Source organism: Felis catus, chromosome B1 (genome assembly GCF_018350175.1).
Source record: "Felis catus isolate Fca126 chromosome B1, F.catus_Fca126_mat1.0, whole genome shotgun sequence".
Lineage (NCBI taxonomy): Eukaryota > Metazoa > Chordata > Mammalia > Carnivora > Felidae > Felis > Felis catus.
This window is the reverse complement of record NC_058371.1, coordinates 171,194,092-171,212,481: the sequence shown is the minus strand read 5'-3', so window position 1 is coordinate 171,212,481 and position 18,390 is coordinate 171,194,092. Positions and strand designations below refer to the sequence as shown.

Genomic DNA, 18,390 nt, shown 5'->3' with positions numbered 1-18,390 from the left:
ATATGTGTGTATATATATATATATATATATATATATACACATACATATATATATACACACATACATATATATACACATACATATATATACACATACATTATATATATATATCACATTTTCTTTATCCATTCATCCATCGATGGACATCTGGGCTCTTTCCATACTTTGGCTACTGTTGATAGTGCTGCTATAAACATGGGGGAGGACACCCGTATCCCTTGGATAAATACCTAGTAGTGCAATTGCTGGGTTGTAGGGTAGTTCTATTTTTAATTTTTTGAGGAAACTCCACACTGTTTTCCAGAGTGGCCGCACCAGCTTGCATTGCCACCAACAATGCAAAAGAGAGGCTCTTTCTCTGCATCCTCGCCAACATCTGTTGTTGCCTGAGTTGTTAATGTTATCTATCCAGTCTTAAAGGCAAGGAAATGGAAAGCCAGTAAGGTGAAGTGCCATATCCAAGGTCACTTATCTGCTAAGTCAGTGGCAGATCTTGATAAAAAGACTGGGTCCTAGTGCAGGGATTTTCCCAAACCTGACCTCGTTTAGGAAGCTTTACAAGAATCTGGATCCTGACTGCTACTTACCAAGCAAGTTGCTTGACCCATCAGTGCCTCATTTTCACCTTTGCCAAATGAAGATAATAATAATAGTAGGATCTACTTCTCAGGGGTAGTTCCGTTAATCAAATGAGGTCATGCCTGGCATACGGTAAGTGCTCATTCAATGTCAGCCGTTATTAGCCACTATTACTTTCTGTTTTTAACTTTCAATTCCAAATAGTTCAGCAATTACTCAAACACAAGCCTCCCTCTTACTCTTTTGTTTTAATTTTTTTTTTTAATGTTTTTATTTATTTTTGAGACAGAGAGACAGAGCATGAGCAGGGGAGGGGCAGAGAGAGAGGGAGACACAGAATCTGAAGCAGTCTCCAGGCTCTGAGCTGTCAGCACACAGCCTGACGCCGGGCTCGAACTCACAGACTGTAAGATCATGACCTGAGCCGAAGTCGGACGCTCAACCGACTGAGCCACCCAGGCACCTCCTCCCTCTTACTCTTTGTGATTATTGAGGGTACACATTATAGCAGCTCCTCACCAGGGTAACTTTCTTATCAAAAACACAATTTATCAACATTTATTTATTTTTTGGGGACAGAGAGAGACAGAGCATGAACGGGGGAGGGGCAGAGAGAGAGGGAGACACAGAATCGGAGACAGGCTCCAGGCTCTGAGCCATCAGCCCAGAGCCCGACGCGGGGCTCGAACTCACGGACCGCGAGATCGTGACCTGGCTGAAGTCGGACGCTTAACCGACTGCGCCACCCAGGCGCCCCCAAAAACACAATTTAAATGAATGTGAAACCTTCAGGCACTACATATCCTTTTGGTAAGTGACCCATCTTATGCACAAATCCAAACCACACCACTTGGCCCAATTAAGCAATAATAAATTTGATTACGCCTCAGGGGCTCCACGGCTGTTGACACACCAGAATGCAAGGCTGCAGCCGTTGACAGTTTCTACGCCATGATTACAAAACACTGTCCATTGTAACCTCTTCTCCCACCTCCACCCACCACCCCTAATAGTTGATGACTTTTTAAAACATTACTTTTTTAAAACAGTTTTTTAAAACATGTTTTTTTTAAAACATTACTTTTAGACTGAAGTCTTCCAGTATTTTTAAATAGCATTCTATTCCTACAAATTTAAAAATATACAGTCTTTTTTTTTTTTTTTCTTTCTAGAGAAACCACTGGTGGGGGAGGAGGGCTTGCAGCGGTAGAACTAAAACAGATAAAGCGTCCATTCCTCTAAGCTCCAAAAGCTGTATGCCTTATTTGTAATCATACTCCTAGTGCTCGCTCTACAAATTCAAAACTCAGGTTTGCTAGATACAAATCAGCCTTTCACAATATACGTTCAAGTGTGTCTGGGGTAACTGGGTGGCTCAGTAGGTTAAGTGTCCAACTCTTGGTTTCAGCTCAGGTCATGACCTCACATTTCACAGGATCAAGGCCCATGTCAGGCTCCGCATGGACAGCCTGGAGCCTGCTTGGGATTCTCTCTCCGCGCCCCACACCCCCCCCCCGCCCCTCCTCCGCTCACTTTCTCCCTCCCTCTCTGTCTCTCAAAATAAAGAAATAAACTTTAAAAATGAATAAATAAAGTGTGTCTGTATTGGCTTCCAGTTTCCACTCACATAATAAGCAGAAGTACAGAGGACCCTTTGGAAAGTTAGGTAGAGAAAAACAAGAAATAATATTTGCATGTTCTAAATGGATCCATTAAAAAATTGTTTTTAATGTTTTTATTTTATTTTTGAGAGAGACAGAGAGACAAAGAGACAGAGACAGAGCATGAGCAGGGGAGGGGCAAAGAGAACAGGAGACACAGAACCTGAAGCAGGCTCCAGGCTCTGAGCTATCAGCACAGAGCCCAATGTGGGGCTCAAACCTACGAACCGTGAGATTGTGACCTGAGCTGAAGTTGGACCCTTAACCAACTGAGCCACCCAGGCGCGCCACCCCCTTTTTTTTAAACGTTTTTATTTCATTTTTGAGAGAGAGAGAGAGAGGATCCATTTTTTTAATGGATCCATTTTTATGTGTTGACATTTAGAGCACGAATTTGCATGCCCCTAAATGGTTGTAACTCACAAGGAAATCTAGTTACATCCTGTAATATTTTTATCTTCTATAATATGGGATGAGCTCTTTGTTCATGCACGATTTACACTTAGCTTTCAATATTAAATGTTATTAAATATAGACTAGTACATAATGCACATTAAATATCTTTTCTATATAGGGGCGCCTGGGTAGCGCAGTCGGTTAAGCGTCCGACTTCAGCCAGGTCACGATCTCGCGGTCCGTGAGTTCAAGCCCCGCGTCAGGCTCTGGGCTGATGGCTCGGAGCCTGGAGCCTGTTTCCGATTCTGTGTCTCCCTCTCTCTCTGCCCCTCCCCCGTTCATGCTCTGTCTCTCTCTGTCCCAAAAATAAGTAAACGTTGAAGAAAAAATTTTTTTTAAATAAATATCTTTTCTATATTAGGTATGTCATATTCAATTATATCGGCATTTATATTTATTATATATTAACATATAATGTTAAATATATAAAGCAAATGTCAAACGTATATTCAATATTGAAATATTAAATACATATAGGATTAATTTGAATTAGAAGATTTTTGATAGCTGAAACTATACTTAAGAATTTTTAATGTTTTTTAAAGATTTTTTTTAAGTAATCTCTATACTCAACATGGGGCTCAAACTCACAACCCAAGATTTGTTGGCCCTACCAACACAGCCAGCCAGGCACCCCTAGATTTTTTAATGTTAATCCATCCCTCCACCAGTTTTCCATACACAATAGATACTCAGTGTTAGAATATTATTCTGTCATTTGTAATATATAAATACAGGTCATACACCTAACCTGTATCTGCAAATCTGGCCATAGTGAGAAGGAGAGAACTAGTAAAATGCAAAACAGTTGCCTAGAAGAGGTGCCTCCTGCTTTGCTGGCGGCATCCTATACAAAGGGAAACTTTCAACATCTCCCTGGGCGGGTTTAACAGGCGTCTCAGTAAACATGCCCAAACCAGAATGCTTGATTCTCTCTGCCCCCCTCAAACCTGCTCTCCCTCAGTCTCCTCATCGACCTGGGAATTCACGCCAGAATCCTCATTCCTTCCCTCACCCCTACATCCAGGCCATCACCAAATACTGCTATTTCCGCCAGTTGGTGAACTCCTGCCACTGCCGAACACAGACTTCGAAAGGGCAGGAACAGGCACAGAGGAATCGCAGGCAGTCAACCCGCTTCCCTCCACCTCCAGGGCCAACCTTTCTTGCCTCCCTTCAATCCAGTCTTCTCCCAGCTGCCAGTTATCTTTTAACTAGCAAATTCTTTCACGGCTTCCTACTGGGCTCAAGAGTAACAAAGCGCAAACTCTTTTCCCATGGTCTTGAAGGGCCTACATACTCCAGGTCTCAGTAACCCCCAAACTACTTCATGATCCCCTGCCCTTCACTGCACCACTGCAGCAACATCGGCCTTCTTTATGACCCCCGACATGCCAAGCTTTCTGAAGCAACCTTAGGACTTTCATAAACGCTACTCCACCCAGCAAGGATCTTCCTGTCCGTCAGACGCCTTCCAGCATCCACCTCCCCGGAGGAGCCTTCTTTTGAACCACCCGGCTAGGAGAATCCCACCTATCATCTTTATAGTTCCTGGTAATTCCTTCAGAGTACTGAATCCCATCTCCATGCCCAAAGAAAGCCCTAAGAGGGCAGAGGACTATTATTCTCCACAGCATACCAGATACCCCGTGTCTGGCACATAGCAGCTACTCAATAAATAATAGCTGAGTCTGTGTCTACATAAGAAAAATTGGTCTTTCCATGGGGGAAGGGAAGGGGAAAAAATAGTTTACAGAGACGGAGGGAGGCAAACGATTAAGAGACTCTTAAATACAGAGAACAAACTGAGGGTTGATGGGGGGGTGGGGAGCAGGGGAGAGGAGAAAATGGGTGATGGGCATTGAGGAGGGAGGGCACTTGTTGGGATGAGCACTGGGGGTTGTATGTAAGTGATGAATCACGGGAATCTACCCCAAAACCAAGAGCACACTGTATACACTGTATGTTAGCCAAATTGACAATAAATTATATTAAAGAAAGAAAGAAAAGAAAAGAAAAGAAAAGAAAAGAAAAGAGAAGAAAAATTGCCTGGTTTAAACCAGTTTAATTCATATTCATCTTTTTTTCAAGTGTACCTACTTACTAGGTCTATATTTTGATAAATTTTTCTAACTCATAAATAATGACCAGCAGCTCTGTCTGCGTAGGCCATTGTTAAGAGAAGTCTAATGTAACATTTATGTGCTGTTCATTTTTAATGTCCCATTCAGTACATATAGTAAATAAAAAATGACTTTCAGAAAGTACTATAATTATTAGCTGTTTATTAGGTGTATTTAGTTTTTTGCAATCGCTCAACAAATTGCCCAGTCACTATCAATTGTGATGAGTGCTTCCAAATCAACTTGGAAGTTAAAAAAATCCAAATAATTCTAACTCAGCCACAAGCCAGGATCAACACCAGTCAAAAGCAACTAAATCCAGGATCTTCACATACCTTCAGCAGAATTTATATACTATTGTTTTGTTTTGTTTCTTTAATGCAAAGAACCTTGCTGGAGGGTGTACTCACCTTCAAGGGCCAGTTCTAATGTTTCCAAGCCTAGTAGCCACAGGATTCTATCAGCCATGGGATAAGCTCTTTCCGGTCCAAGTATAGCTCTAAAAAAGGCATGAGGACACACAGAGGGAGCAGTACCACCAAGGACCAAGAAATGCAGTTTTGCCAAACCAAGGTCACCGTGCAAAAGGAGACAGTGAAGCTGGGGCCAGCAAACAAGTACAACAGGTCAGAGAGTTGTTGTGCCACTCAGTAAAAGGCAAGACGGAGGTTTTGTGCAAAGGTTCTGGGGAAATATCAAAGACGCAAACAATGACACTACCACTCTTGTTGCAGGCCATGTCAAGGCAAAGTACCTCTGCAAGCTCTGCAACCAAGAAAAATCTAGATTGAATCCTGTAGCGGCAATTGGCATTTGGCAAAATTTCAAAGGTCAAAAGAGACAGTTAAAAAACAACAAACTTGACAGTTACTTTCAGAACAATCATTCATTATAATTAAATGACAATAGAAAAAGCAATAAACAGCATAGCAACATGAGTTAGACAAGTGTAATTATCTGTAGGGCATGCAATTCACAAGACTGGTTCAAAACAGGGCTGTAAGAATTAGATGGAAATCACAAAAAGATTGCCAAAGACGAGGCTTTGATTTGGAAACGGTGAAATGATTGCGCCATCCCCACACTCAGCCTTGCCTTGCTCTTTACTTAGTCATCAGCCTCCATCAAATGCTCCTGGTGACACAGAAAAGAATGAAACCAGAGAAAATATGGCAGCTTCACAGGGGAAATCTGGGAGAAAATTCATGTTTATTCAGAAAGATGTATTCAGGGTTGTATCTTGAGTAGAACTCTAACTCAAGTTATACTACACTTGCTGTCATACTTGTGCTGTGTAGAAGCCTGTGTGTTTTATTCACTCATTCAACAAATATTTACTGAGCACCTACTCTGTGGCAGACTCCACTCTAAGGTACTTGGGATACATCAATGAATGAAACAGACACTGTAGTGGGGAAGAGACAATGAACTAAAAAGTACCAAATAAAAAAATAGAGCAGGGTACGGAGATAGAGAGTGCCAACAGGAAGGAGGAAGTGCTTTTTTAGATAAAAGGAGGAAGAACAAAGAGCTGAAGAAGGTGAAAAAGTGAGTCATGCAGATATTTGGGAAAAATGGTTCAGGGAGAGGGAGCAGCCAGTGCAAAGGCCCTGAGGCATGAAACTGTGACTAAAACAGAGTAAGGAAGAGTGATAGGAGATGAAATTACAGAGGTAAAGAGGTATAGTGCCTCACTGGCTTTTAAGTGAGATGGACAGGGACATCTCAGCAGGAGACTGACATGATCTGACTTCTATTTTAAAATAATCCTTCTAGGCAATGTGTCAAGAACAGTGTATGGGTGAGGGCAAAGGTGAAAACAAGGAGAACAGATTCTGCAGTTCCAATGACTAGTTCACTGACTAGTTCTAGTCAGTGGAAAAAGGTTCAATCGAGGGATGCCTGGGTGGCTCAGTTGGTTAAGCGTCCAACTTCAGCTCAGGTCGATTTCATGGTTCATAGGTTCAAGGCCTGCGTCTGACAGCTCAGAGCCTGGCGCTTGGTTTGAATTCTGTGTCTACCTCTCTCTCTCTGCCCCTCCTCCACTCGCTCACGCGCGTGCTCTCTCTCTCAAAAATAAACAGAAAGAAAGAAAGAGAGAGAGAGAGGGAGGGAGGGAGGGAGGGAGGGAGGGAGGGAGGGAGGAAGGAAGGAAGGAAGGAAGGAAGGAAGGAAGGAAGGAAGGAAGGAAGAAAGAAAGAAAAGGGCAAGACCCATGACAAATTACTAGGGGAATGACCCCTGGGTTCCACTCTGGGAAGGGTGCTGGGAAAATATTCCAAGATCCCTGCCTTCCCAGGCTTGGTGTCCGCACTGAGAGTGCTGTCTACGCAGGCAGAGCAAATGCAAATGTAAGGCACAAATCCCAGGGCTCATTAGTACCATCTGAGCTGGTAGTTTCTGTTTACTCACTGGCAAATCTACATATAACTTGAAGGAGATCCCGGAACCCACAATGGAGGGCAAAGAGCAAAGGAGGTCCCTGAGCCAAACTATTGTTTGCACCAAGTGGGAAGAGTTTACTTGTTACTGGATTCCCTTTGCTCTGCAAATAGGATTTTCACTAGAGGCAATCTCTCAACACTTGGGGATCATCTGTCCTCCTTCCTCACCACTTTTCCTTAGCCAAGAGTATAGCACCAGCCCACTGACAAAACCATACCTTTGTGGTTCACAGATGTGTGTTCACCTGACATTATTTCCTCTCTCGGATCTCTTTGTTCACTTTCTCTAATTTGGGGAAAATGTGCTTTTTCCTAACGATGATTAATAAATTCCTCCTAATTTTAAGAAAATGCATTTTTTCCCCTTTTTCAGAGTTACCTAGTAACAAGTCTGAGCTTTTTAAAGGCTGTTAATTAAAGAGCAAGAGGGAAAAAAGAGGTGTAAACTTTAAACAATGCACTGTAAAACTTCACCCCCTGCCTACCCCTGGCCTCTCCCATCCTGCCATGCTTTCAGAGGCTGGGCTGTGAGGGGCACTTGGGTGGCTCAGTCGCTTCAGTGTCACTTTTGATCTCAGCTCAGGTCATGATCTCAGGGTTTGTGGGTTCGAGCCCCGTGAGGGGCTCTGCGCTAACAACATGAAGCCTGCCTGGGATTCTCTCTCTCTCTCTCTCTCTCAAAATAAATTTAAAAACTTAAAAAAAAAAAAAAAGGAGGCTGGGCTGTGGATGGGGCTTCTGTTCTTGCTCAGTCCTGCCTGAGTTCACTACAGCTCCACTATATTTCCTCTATGTAACAATTTTTGGTAAATTTGTGGGGGAAAAAAAAGTTACTCAAATAAATGTGTATAATACAGGGGTGTCTTGCTAGCTCAGTTGGTAGACCATGCAGCTCTTGATCTCAGGGTCGTGAGTTCAAGCCCCACACTGGGCCTAGAGTTTACCTTAAAAAAAATGCATAATACATACCCATGGAATGCAGAAATGTCATTATTTTAGATGGTAATATATTTGGGCAAAGAAATTCTTATTTATTGGGCTCTCAACTATAAACTAGAGACATTGAGGGATACAGACATTATTCAGACACAAATCCTATCTCCAAGGAACTTAATTTGGGTTTGGTAGAGAAAATAGTGAACGCACAAAAGTAAGAAATGATATAAAATGCCTTGTAAGGCAGATAAGCCATTATGGCAGTTCTAAGAAAGTCCCAGAGTATATATTATGATTATAATGAATTAATACTAACCAACAAAAGTTGCAACAGGAATTATTTAAGTTCGATGTACTTAAGGGTTTTTTTTTTACATAGAATATTCCTATTTTGCATTAGCCATCTCTAAGAACCTATATTGAGTTTTCAGCAGGGCACTCGGCAGTCTCTCACCAACAGATATAACAGTATTATCCCTTTTGTTCCCAATCAACATCTTATAGCTTACCAAAAGAGAGAGGGGAAAAAAAAAGTGTACCTTGGTGATTCTAAGTAACATTTTCTCCATACAACTAAGACACAAAAACCAAAAGAAACTTAGCCAAAAAGTGCCTATCTACAATGGCAATGGTCACTTGATCAAAGCCAAACAGTGAGGTTAGGAAGAGAATCCTGGATCCAACCAGCAAGAGGTCATGAAAGAAAACTCTTACATGGAGTAGGGTCATGAGATAAGAAGTCAAACACAAATGCACCCAAACATGACACATGTACATATCACTTTGACTACGGGCCATAGTATATTGACCATGCGCCCGGCGCTGTTCTAACCTCTGCTCATACAGTAATTAATTTATTTAATCCTTTATTAATTTATTTAATCCTTATAACAACCCTGTAGAGTAATCCTATAACAACAACAGTTGGGGATGTTGAATCATGGACAGTTTTGTTTTGTGTTTTTTGTGGTTTTTTTAGGTAACCTGCCTAACGTCCCCCGGTTCATAAGTGGCACAGCCAGGATTTGAACCAAGGCAGTCCACGCTTTTAGCCACTCTGCCAAGAAGGTTGAATTAGGCACAGTAGTCATTCCTTTCCCCCAAGCTGTCATTTTCACTCTGGCTAACCACCTTTTCTTTCTCTCCACGTGTGACCAAAATCTTGCTGACTACCCTGAGAACAAACTAGTCCACCCACAGAGGCGAGCTCCGCTCTGCACCAGCATGCTGCAGCTTTGCCCTTCTATAATCTAACTAAACTCCTGCGCACTAAATTCCCGCGCACTACATGCTCGCCTGGGAAGTCTAAAACAGTGAGATCATCTGCATGGAGAAACAGATCAGAGATATCAGCTGATAAACACACACACACACACACGCACGCACGCACACCAGGCCACTGAATTTTCTGTTAATAATAAGTTGCAGTGCCCCATTGAGTTTTCTGTGCCACCAAATCCTCCCAGTTCCAGTTACACAAAGGCAACTTTGTCTTGGGAAGGCTACTGAGAAGATGGGCCTAATCTTGGCAAGGGCTATGAGGACCATGTTATTATTTTTAAAAATAAATGACAACAAATATTAGTTAAGCTGTCTTTTCAGAACTCGTGGTGCTGTTATCGCCATTGACATGGATCCCTACTTTTAGAAACATGAATATTTGACTTGATCTTGAAAGGCCCAAATATACATTTTCAGAATGGCAATCAACTGATCTAAGAGAAGTAGCACCTGGGAAAAAAAAAAAATCTCCTTTGTTTTATTACTTTTTTTTTTTTTTCTTTTGGCATGATGTGAAATGCGTCACAAAAATGATTGAGCCAGGTCTCAGTGCTCTGAAAGGTAAATATTTTTATTATAATTCTCACAGGTTGGCATTTCCTTGGTCAGGTAGCGGCATCCTGTTCCTGTTTCAGTGCACAATGCACCACATTCATTGTTCCCCACCCACTGCCCATTGGCACATGGAGTTAACTCTTGCTCACCCACCTGTGGATTATCCATAGCTTCTGGGATCAAATTGTCTTTCTCCCCGCATGGTGGAAACTCAAGGAATATGAGCAAAATTGACTATTAGCCAAAGCAAAGCACAATCCGGAGGCTAAAAAATCGGAAACTCCTCTTTCACTCAACGTATACCCACCGAGCACCTCCCATGATCTGGGCACTGGGCCACCATGTTCCTAAGAACCACAAAACTACAGTATCCCCAAAGACAAATATCATGATTTGAGGAGACTGGGAGCTTATTTTCTTGATTAATGTGAATGGCTGTGACTTATAAATAAAATATATATATATATTGCACTACCAGGAATCTGCTGAGGCCAAAGGATTGACATTTTCCCCAAATCACAAAGGGTTTTCAGGGTTACACTAGCACTTTGCCTTCTCCTGACGTCATCTTTCTTAAATGGCCTTCAGAAAGGTAGAGATTGTACTTTTGATTTCTAAAACGACTCCACTCTTAAACATGACAGAGTTTACCAAGAGAGCAACTATAGACTACAGCCAATCATTTCTGGAAGAGTGAGTGTCAGTTTACCTAATGTTTTGTATTTTACAAACATATAAACTGTACACGTATGTCTAAACATACCTACAAATCATTTTACATAAATTAAGTTCCTCTGATGACAACAACGGGATATTCACAACAACAAAACAGAATGCTCATATTATACACATAAGTTCCATCAACTGAACTGTGATTTTTTTTTTTTTTCAGGAGGCTAAAAAATCAGGAGTCTTAAACCACCACAGAAAGTAGAGGAAGAGTGGAACACAGTTGAGAGTCTTCCTTTTGTAATCAGTTGACTTATGGTCCTACCCAGGGATGATATCTTGAACCCTTTCAAACTAGGCATCTATTGCAGTGTGCAAGGAACATTTGAATTACAAAAGGGGGTGGGGATGAGCCTCAAATCCCTACAGTTGCCAGTTCCCCTGCAATAGTTTGAGGGCATTGATAAATCTCCATGTGAGCTTTCTGGTGAGTTCTACGTTACTAACAGTATTGGAACTCACCTGTTTCTTGGCCATTTCCTCCACCAGACATCTTTCTCCTTCTACTGGAAAATTCCTCCCTCACCTTTTCCAGGGCAAAATATACAGAGTTTCTGAAAAGAAGGGGCACACTGACTTCAAGGGGAGAACATCTTGTCCCTCCCCTCTTCCCCATGCAGATGCTGACAGAATGGAGGGAGAGGCAACTACGAGAGAAGCAGAAACCATCAGAAATCAAGTGCAGACCACTTGAGGAGAGTTTTACTGACAAGATGATTCAGACCACACACAAAAAGTGGCAGGGTGCCATTTCCCCCTAAATCCTTCTAACCTGAGATGTTTCCCACAACCTGAGGATCCAGCTGAACAATTACTTATTGCCATTTCCACGACAGTTCTCTTCTGGAGGATCTAAAGGCCTCCCACCCCATAACCCAAGTCATTCCTGAGTTGCCCTTCTTGAAAATCCTTTTTCAGTTGTTCTTTGAAGCCATTACTCTGAGCGGGTGGTTGTTTGGACTAACACATACCTCTTACAACACTAAACCAGAAAATCGACACCATCATAAGACACAGAAACTGTGCCTAAGAGGTGAAATACATGTCTTCATCAGGCCAGTGGTTGAAACGTCCCAATATAACTTTTAACTTGGAATTATTCTGACAACCACTTTTTTTATTATTTATTTATGTATTGTTACTTTAGAGAGAGAAAGAGAGTGCATGGGGGAGGGGGACAAAGGGAGGGAGAGAGAATCCCAAGCAGGCTCCATGCTCAGTGCCGACATGGGGCTCAATCCCATGACCCTGGGATCATGACCTGAGCCAAAATCAAGTGTCAGACACTTAACCTACTGAGGCATCCAGGAGCCCCTGACAACCACTTTTTTTTTTAATTTTTTTAATGTTTATTTATTTTTGAGAGATAGAGCATGAGCAGGGGAGGGGCAGAGAGAGAGGGAAACACGGAATCCCAAGGAGGGTCCAGGCTCTCAGCTGTCAGCACAGAGCCTGACGCAGGGCTGGAACCCACAGACTGTGAGATCATGACAGGAGCTGAAGTCGGACGCTTAACCGACTGAGCCACCCAGGTGCCCCTCCTAACAACCATTTTTTAAGCTGCATTCATGTCTTCATCGTAACTTTAATGTTTAGCACACAAATTCTAGATTCAGGCAAAATATATCCTTTTCCTAAATCTAATGAATCCCAGACTTAAGCCCTCTTCAGAGTGAGTTTTTTCCTAGAATTATGCATCCTCTGGGAAAACCTGATCACAATTTCACTTGAACCCCAGTCCAGTTATAAGATCTCTGTCCTCCTACCAGCACCCCTACATCTATTCCTCTGCCTATTCCTAAACAATCAGAAGGCACTAGAAATGCAGAGGTGGAATCCTGTCTGAAACAAGCAAATACTTTCCTATAGCAGCCAAAACTCAATCATTTGCGACATGATTTACTTTTAATCTTCAGATCAAGAGTAGGATTTGGAAAGCAAAGGTATTTTGTAAAAAAAATAATAATAATGATTTCTTCTACTTTAACCTTCTAATCTTTGTTTAGATTACCTAGAGCAAGTTCCATTACTAATAACCCAAAGAGAACAGTCTAATCTAAATGTTCTTATCATGTGAGGTGAAAAAAATGTGAGTAGTCTTAAACATTAGTTAGAGCAAGTATCTAGGACATGTGTCCAGAAGCACAGTTTTGTTGCTTTCTATCTTGACTCTATCTTCAGTGTCACCAACTGTTTTGGGTGGAATCCTTTCAAAATTTAACCTAGAGCAGCAAGCGCAGGTGGGAATCAAAAACAAATATGTTGACTATTAAAACTATAGAGATTGGAATATAATGACGGTGCCAGGTTTTCAATCCTACAAGCTTCAGAAAACTCAGTAACCAAGAGGAAGCCAAAATATCCTCAAAATTTGATTATTTTCAGCATACGTTCAAAAAGACCCTCGAACAGATGAATTTAAGAGTAGCCTCGTCAGGTCAAGAAGTATGACAGTTAGGCTAGCTACGCTTTGTTTTTGTCAGGTTATTTCTTCATTTAACAAATACTGAACATTAATAATGAAGCTAGACTTTTGTGAAATTTCTGATTCCTCCTTCTCTCGGTACGCAGTTATTAAGACAGAGGCCAACGGTATGCGTATCAGAACAGGGTGAATGAAGGATAAGGTAGGCAAGAAAGGATACAAAAACCCCCATTTCTTTCTTTTCCTCCTCCTGTTTCCCTTTCAGACTGAGTTGGTTTTGGTTCCCTCTAAGATTTCAGATCATCAGTCTGACAAAGATTATTGTTTAAATTAATGGCAACACAAATTCCTACAAAGTGCTATCTCACTGCCTTGTCTAGAGATTGTGTTTTACGCCACTGACAACCTTTCACCTTTCAGAATCGGCACCTGCAGTTCTCAAACACTCTTGATCTAAGTGCAGTTGTGCTTAAAACTGCGGCAACTTCTTCATGTTTGTGTGGCCAACCCTTTGCTTTCTCTCCCCTGAAAAATGTGTGTGACTCCAGCATTAAAACTTTTAAAGAACTTTGAAAGAAACATTTCTAATCTGCATTCCTGCTAAAGACAACGGAGTGAGTCATTCGGATGCCACCAGAAAGAAATTGCTTGATTTTTCCGTACAAACCAGTATGGCCTGTAAGTACCTTGAAGACACTATCTTTCTATCATTTTGATAAGCCTCAGGAAAGAAGCCACATCCTCAAATGCCTTGGGACAGTACCCAAGAGTGGATGGACTCTTAACTAATTAAAAAATGAATCATTTATTTGCAAAATTCCACGTCATTTATTCTAACTGATTTCCTAAATATCCGGTGACTGGTGATTTGTCAGCTGTCATAATTCATCAGCCCTACACTTTTACGCAGAATGAATTTGTAACTTTAAACAACTAAGCCTCCACTCAGTGCTACCTTTGGAGGTAAACTACTGCAGGAAGGCATTCCCCCCCATCCCCGCCCCCCAACCTTAACACTTCAATGAGATAGATGCCTGTCATGAATATTTCCTCAATCGCAAGTTAAGAATCAGATTCTAAAAGTCACCTGTGCCACTGGATGGCCCAATAGTGTGTTTTCAAGGATGAAAAAAAAAAAAAAAACGTTTCTTGTATGAAAAAGGCTTCATCAAAGGTTCCATCAGAGGAAACATGATGGGGCTGTATAGGATTTTCTGCTTTTCCTGAAGCTGGCACTTTTAAAATCTTTTTATAAACCATTTCTTTCCCACTACATATACCAGGGTTGAAGGGAGAGTGGTACAATGAGAGAGATCAGGGCTGAAGAGAGAAGAAAAAGGGGAAAAAAAAATTCAAAATTGGGACCCAAATGTAAGATTAAGGGAAGGTAGTCTAGAAGGATTGCCAAAAAACCACCTTACCTTTGTTATGTATTTGGAGTCGCCCACTTCAGAAATTAACACCATTCACAGCCCGGTAGCAATTTACACAGCTAGGAAGTAACCTACAACATCTTCTCGGCCTCCCTCTTTTTAATGTAAAACCAAAATAAGGAGTGTCCAGCTACTCCCCACTGCGCCGCTTAAAGCAACAGATCGTTTTAGGCTCAACTCCCAGACTCTGGGAATTCCAGTTTGTCAGAATTTCTTAACCTTGGAAACCTGCGGAGAGAAACTCTCAACGAGGACAACTCCCTAAGCCCCGGCTTCTCACTGTCCCAAACTGCACATTCCAAAGTGGGAAGCAGGAGCGATAACCAGAAGGCAGCTCTCGGGGGCTAAATTCCTGGCGGGAGCGAGAGAACTTGAAAGCGCGGCGATTCCACTGGCCGAGCGGCGCCGGGTCCGCACCCGGGGGAGACGAGTGGCCCCGAGAGCCCGGCTGCGTCCGGCGCTGCGCACGGGGAGCGCTCCGTGTCTGCTCTCCGAGCTCTTCCCTGTTCCCTCCTCCCTCCTCCCGCAGCCCTCCCCCAGCCGAGGCCATTCGCCTCACAGTAGCAAGGTTGTCTCTCGTCTACTCCCTTCCCTTAAACTCACCAAACCAGATTTTTACTCCCGACACCGGCAACTTCCCGTAAATCTGCACTGAAATTTTATCCTGCTCGCTGAGCCACCGCTGGCTAAAGGCCAGTGCAACATTCCTGTTGTTTTAGGAGCGCAGATACCTTTGCTGAAGGTTAAAAAAAAAAAAAACAACAAAAAAAAAACTGCCTGGATGGGAGAGATTTGGGGACTCCACCAGACAGATTTCTCCCCGCGCTCAAAAAGTCACATCCAAGTCAGACACCCAGAAACGGCCCCACAAGTGGCACCTGCTCCACCTGAGGACATGTGTCCTCAGACGTCTGGCCCCCTTCGGGTTGTTCAGAGAAATCAAGCAGAACCATGTTTGAGGAATAAGGAACCTGCTGCTGAATCACGAGCCGAACAGTACCACCCCACCCCCGTTCTTCCCCCTGGTACAAAAAGTCGTTTAACCAGGTAGGATCACAGCGAGCCCCGCGGCGGGCCTAAAGGAAGGGGGGGACCTCCCAGAGTGTCCTTACCTGAGGCACAGCACCGCTTGGACGCGCGCAGGAAGGAACGTCACGCGGACGAAACCCTGACCTTTGCCGGGGCCTTCGCAGCAGGGCCTGGGGCCTGGGCGCTGCTCGTTCAGAAGTGGCTCATTTTAATGCGCTCTGACCTAAAGTTACAGCTGGTTTCTAGAAAGGGAACAAAAAACACTGCATTTAAAAACAGCAGCCAAGCCCTCCCTTAACCTTGCCTGATCTCTGGGGAGTTGGCTCTAACCCCCACCCCATCCCCATCCCAAAGAAACCCGCAATCTGTGCCCCACCCCTTCGCATTACCTGTTTATACAAGAGTTAAGGAGCCTCACGCATTTCAATAGAGCGCTAAGCCTGTTTGTAGGCGCGTAACCGGCCAACAGGAATCGAATTCTGTGACTAAACAAACTAGAAGAGGAAGCAGGCACCACCAGGAACCTAAAACGGAGTTGTGATTTCGGGTTGCAGTGTCACCAACTGAGAAAAAAAAAAAAAAAAAAAAAAAAAGGACTGTTTGTCATTGGGCTATTTTAGTGAAGACTAGTCCAAAAAAAGGGGGGGTTTTTGCTGGTTAAATGAGTTAATACATAGAAGAGCTTAGAACGGTGCCTGGCACATATTTAGCAGCTATTAGCAGTAGTACTGGTAGTAGTTTTTGTACTATGGATTTTTTCAAGGGCATGATCAGAGTTAGAAGTTGGCTCTAGACGCAGCCCTGCTATTCGCTAGCTGTAGGGCCATGAGCAGGGTTTTTTTAAACTTCTCCCAGCTTCTGGAAGATTCCAGTGACGAGATTTTTGCTCACAGTTTACATTGTAGACAGTCTTGCATACACTGGAAAGTAAAGTTCCTGTAAAGGAGTGTCCAACTGATTTTCATCTCACTTAAAAGTTGCAAGATTGACAAAACACATGGAGATACACTGGCCTGTGCATTCTGTGAAGTTCACTAGTAGAAAACTCAGGACCAGCAATCAACCCTAGATGTGTGCTTCATTCTAATTTGAATTTAGGCCCTTGATTTGCTGTCTGACCCTGGGAAAGTTACTTACCCTATTCAATTAGAAGCTGCTGCTGGCCAAATAATAGTCTTTGCTATTTGAAAAACAGTGTGAAATAGGGGGAAATAATTTTTAAACTCCTCATAAATATTAAAAGGGGATTACTGGAGGCTAAAAAATGTGATCAGTGCCAACAGGACACCCTTTTTCCTCCACTTAGCTTCACCTTGAAAGAAAGAAATCACAATCCCTTTTACATTCATGAGGCCCTTTGTACTTTACCAAACACTTTCACCCACTTCATCTTATCTGATCTTACAAATCAATCCTGTGAGCTACTTTAGCCCCATTTTGCAGATGAGGACACTCAGGTCAATTAGTTCCAGGTTTCACTGCCTAGTGAGGCGGGGACTCGTTCCCAGTTCTAGTTAAATCTAAAAGCAGCATTTGCCGCCTTTAGGAAAAATGATTCCAAAACCCAGCAAAGAATTCTGAAACATTTTAGATCCCTTTGGGATTTTTATCTTCCCTATGGGGTAAGATTTAACTCCGATCAATTAAACATTTTCTGGGTCATAGGGGAGCCTGTGTGGCTCAGTTGGTTAAGCGTCTGACTTCGGCTCAGGTCATGATCTCAGTTTGTGGTTCAAGCCCTGCATCGGGCTCTGTGCTGACAGCTCAGAGCCTGGAGCCTGCTTCGGATTCTGTGTCTCCCCCGTCGCTGTCGGCCCTTGTCCCGCTTTCTCTCTCTTCTTTCTCTCTCTCTCAAAAATAAATAAACATTAACAAATTTTTTTAACATTTTCTGGGTTTAGGTTTATTCCCTGTCAATACAGGTGAGAATGAACTATCAACAGCAGGCAGTGAGACTACTCCAGGGTTCTCTTACTGTATCTAAGGGTTGATGCGGCCAGGCATGAACAAGGGCTCCAAAACCTTAAGATAATATAAAAACTCCAGCTCTACATTAGCCTGGATTTTTTCTTTTCTTTTCCAGAAGTATCTGGAATGTGGTCTCAAGAACCTTTCACTCTTAGGGATGCTTTGAGTTAAAGGATTCAAGAGAGGATATTCTCAGGCTTACTGATTTTTCCACCTGAAAACAGGGTTTTCCATAGGAAACACTGGGCCAAAGCCTGGGGATTAAGACCAGGAAGAATACCAGTGAGTATGCAAGTGTAGAGATCACGGGCTCCAGGTGAACTGGGGCTGGGGTCAAAGAAGATGGCTCTTGAGGAGGCACAAGTCCCTGGAAGCAAGTCCTTATGGAGTTCTGAGTCCATTACTTTCTCTAAAATGTAGCCAGGCACTTCTGCTTCTTTCTCAGTTTTGCCCAGTGCCACCCATTAAGCGGTTATAATATTTGTTCCTAACTCCTTTGCACTGTCCTCCCCAGGAATATGTGAAAATAAACTAACTTTTTAAGCAGCAGGCCATAACAAAAGAAATAGCAACTTTCTCATCATTTCTTCTTTGTGGCTGAGCCTTGATGCCTGTTATTCTTATTCTTATTCTTATTCTTATTCTTATTCTTATTCTTATTATTTTAATTCTCAGGAAAATCCCATGATCTTAAGGCATTTTAAGTTTGCAGACCCCTGTGCTTTGCTTTCTGCTTCCTTCTTTGCCTTCTGCCTATAAGGCAGTGTGCTA

The 18,390-nt window shown here is 42.6% G+C and overlaps 1 protein-coding gene across 4 annotated transcripts in view; it reads right to left on the bottom strand.

Moving 5' to 3' along the window:
- RBM47 (RNA binding motif protein 47) overlaps window positions 1-16,198 on the bottom strand; it is a 162,192-nt gene extending 145,994 nt beyond the window's left edge. For 2 of the 4 annotated variants that reach the window (XM_019829605.2, XM_045056446.1), the window contains exons 1-2: window positions 16,041-16,198; window positions 15,735-15,893 (exon numbers count right to left, since the gene is read on the bottom strand). The gene's annotated coding sequence lies outside the window, so the exon portion shown is untranslated. Of the gene's footprint in view, window positions 1-14,610; window positions 15,087-15,225; window positions 15,359-15,734; window positions 15,894-16,040 lie in introns of those variants that run through there. The other 2 variants (XM_045056445.1, XM_019829606.3) reach the window with 2 other exon arrangements.
- Between the last annotated feature and the right edge of the window lie 2,192 nt (window positions 16,199-18,390).